Source organism: Elephas maximus, chromosome 5 (assembly GCF_024166365.1).
Source record: "Elephas maximus indicus isolate mEleMax1 chromosome 5, mEleMax1 primary haplotype, whole genome shotgun sequence".
Classification (NCBI taxonomy): domain Eukaryota; kingdom Metazoa; phylum Chordata; class Mammalia; order Proboscidea; family Elephantidae; genus Elephas; species Elephas maximus.
In genome coordinates this window covers 112,530,427-112,533,637 of record NC_064823.1, presented here as the reverse complement: position 1 = coordinate 112,533,637, position 3,211 = coordinate 112,530,427, and positions in this window count along the sequence as shown.

The following is a 3,211-nucleotide window of genomic DNA, read 5'->3' as shown; positions in this document are numbered from 1 at the left end:
TTCTACACAAAGCGATCTGTACATACAATGCAATTCGAATACAAATTCCAGTGACATTCTTTAATGAGATGGAGGAACAAATCACCAACTTCATTTGGACTGGAAAGAGGCCCCGGGTAAGTAAGGCATTGCTGAAAAACAAGAACAAAGTGGGAGGCCTCACTCTATCTGATTTTTGAACCAATAATACCGCCACGTTAGACAAAACAGCCTGGTACTGGTACAAAAACAGATACATAGACCAATGGGACAGAATTGAGAACCAGACATAAATCCATCCACATATGAGCAGTTGATATTTGACGAAGGCCCAAAGTCAGTTAAATGGGGAAAAGACAGCCTCTTTAACAAATGGTGCTGCCATAACTGGATATCCACCTGCAAAAAAATGAAACAAGGCCCATACCTCACACCATGCACAAAAACGAACTCAGAATGAATCAAAGACCTAAATATAAAATCTAAAACAATAAAGATCATGGAAGAAAAAAATAGGGGCAACTCTAGGAGCCCTAACACATGGCATAAACAGTATATGAAACATTACTAACAATGCACAAACACCAGCAGAGAAACTAGATAACTGGGCGCTCCTAAAAATCAAACACCTATGCTCATTCAAAGAATTCACCAAAAGAGTAAAAAGATTACCTACAGACTGGGAAAAATTTCTTAGCTATGTCATTTCCAATCAGCATCTGATCTCTAAAATCTACGAGATCCTGCAAACACTCAAAAACAAAAAGACAAATAAGCCAATTAAAAAATGGGCAATGGAAACATCATTCTAAAAGGAGAAAGACTGAAAGCATTTCCCTTGAGAACGGGAACCAGACAAGAATCCCCTTTATCATTGCTCTTATTCAACATTGTGCTGGAGGTCCTAGCCAGAGCAATTATGCTAGACAAAGAAACAAAGGGCATCTGGATTGGCAAGGAAGAAGTAAAATTATCTCTATTTGCAGATGACATGATCTTATACACAGAAAACCCTAAGGAATCCTCCAGAAAACTACTGAAACTAATAGAAGAGTTTGGCAGAGTCTCAAGTTATAAGATAAACATACAAAAATCACTTGGATTCCTCTACATCAACAAAAAGAACATCAAAGAGGAAATAATCAAATCAATACCATTCACAGTAGCCCCCAAGAAGATAAAATACTTAGGAATAAATCTTACCAAAAATGTAAAAGACCTATACAAGAAAACTACAAGATACTACTGCAAGAAACTAAAAAGGACCTACATAAGTGGAAAAACATACCTTGCTCATGGATAGGAAGACTTAACATTATAAAAATGTTTATTCTACCAAAAGCCATCTATATCTACAATGCACTTCTGATCAAAATTCCAACGACATTTTTTAATGTGATGGAGAAACAAATCACCAACTTCATACGGAAGGGAAAGAAGCCCCGAATAAGCAAAGCATTACTGAAAAAGAAGAAAGTGGGAGGCCTCACAGTACCTGATTTTTGAACCTATTATACAGCCACAGGAGTCAAAACAGCCTGGAACTGGTACAACAACAGACACATAGACCAATGGAACAGAATTGAGAGCCAAGATATAAATCCATCCACATATGAGCAGCTGATATTTGACAAAGGCCCAGTGTCAGTTAATTGGGGAACAGATAGTCTTTTTAACAAATGGTGCTGGCATAACTGGTTATCCATCTGCAAAAAAATGAAACAAGGCCCATATCTCTCACCATGCACAAAAACTAACTCCAAATGGATCACAGACCTAAACATAAAGCCTAATACGATAAAGATCATGGAAGAAAAAAAGGGACAATGTTAGGAGCCCTGATACAAGGCATAAACAGAATACAAAACATTACTAAAAATGACGAAGAGAAACCAGATAACTGGAAACTCCTAAAAATCAAACACCTATGCTCATCTAAAGACTTCACCGAAAGAGTAAAAAGACCATCTACCGACTTGGAAAAAATTTTCAGCTATGACACCTCTGACCAGTGCCTGATCTCTAAAGTCTACATGATTCTGCTAAAACTCAACCACAAAAAGACAAACAACCCAATTAAAAATTGGGCAGGGGAGGTGGGGCCAAGATGGCTGACTAGGTAGAAGCTACCTCGGATCCCTCTTGCAACAAAGACTTGGAAAAACAAGTGACTCGACCACATACATGACAATCTAAGAACCCTGACCACCAAACACAGATCTAAAGAGTTGACCTGAGTGACAGAGACTGAGAACAAACAACCATGGGGATCCAACGACTGCTTTTGGAGCCTGGAGCCAGCATCCCAGTCAGAAAACCTTGGCGGCGGGCTTTGGACTGGGCGCAGGGGAGCTGAGCACGGCTTCCTGAGATGGCGCAAACACGGGATGCAGCCCTAGCCCCCAGAAGTGACCTCAGGGGAAGCCCAGCCAGTGCATGCAGGCAGCGCAGTGACGCGGCTGACAGGAGGAGAAGTCACCGGGAGACAGCGATTGATTTTGGAGCCTGGAGTGCGGGTCCCAACCGCGGAACCTTCGCGCTGGGCTTTGGACTGGGAGCAGAGGAACTGACCACGGCTTCTGAAACAGCACAAGCACAGGATGCGGGCCTGACCCTTGGGGGCAGTCTCGACCCAGCCAACGCACACAGGCTACACACCCCTCGGGAATCTCAGATAAAACAGTCATCACCAAACAAGATAAGTAACTTTGTCTATATTCTGGGGTGCTACTCTCTCCTATGTATCTGATCCCTCCCCTCCCCTTCCCAGGCGGCTTCATTAACATTGGAATTTCCTGAGCCAGAGAGTGAACTGCTCTGCAGTTTTTCTTTTTTTTTTTTTGGTCTTTTCCTAACCCATTCTCCTGGCCTGAGAGAAGCAACTACAAAAGAAACCAGGGACCAAAAATCCTTCCCTAATTGGACTAAAAGTACAGAACCAGCTCCAGCCAAGCATATGAGATCCACAGTCTTGGGCTTTCATCCCTACAGGGAACAAGGTGGCTATTATAATGCAAAGGCAATTCTGATAGGGATCTGACTGTAATTGTTTTAGCTGATTACTGGAAAGACAAGTTTCCCAGGTCTGATATCTCTGCATATTCAACAGAGCCCTCACTGACCCACAACGGGGAACCGAGGGCTGAAGTTCCCCCCAGACCACCTAGCCTCCTGCCTTAGGGGTCTAAGGATAGTGGCACCTACCAATCTGTAGAGGTACTTGCATTGGGTG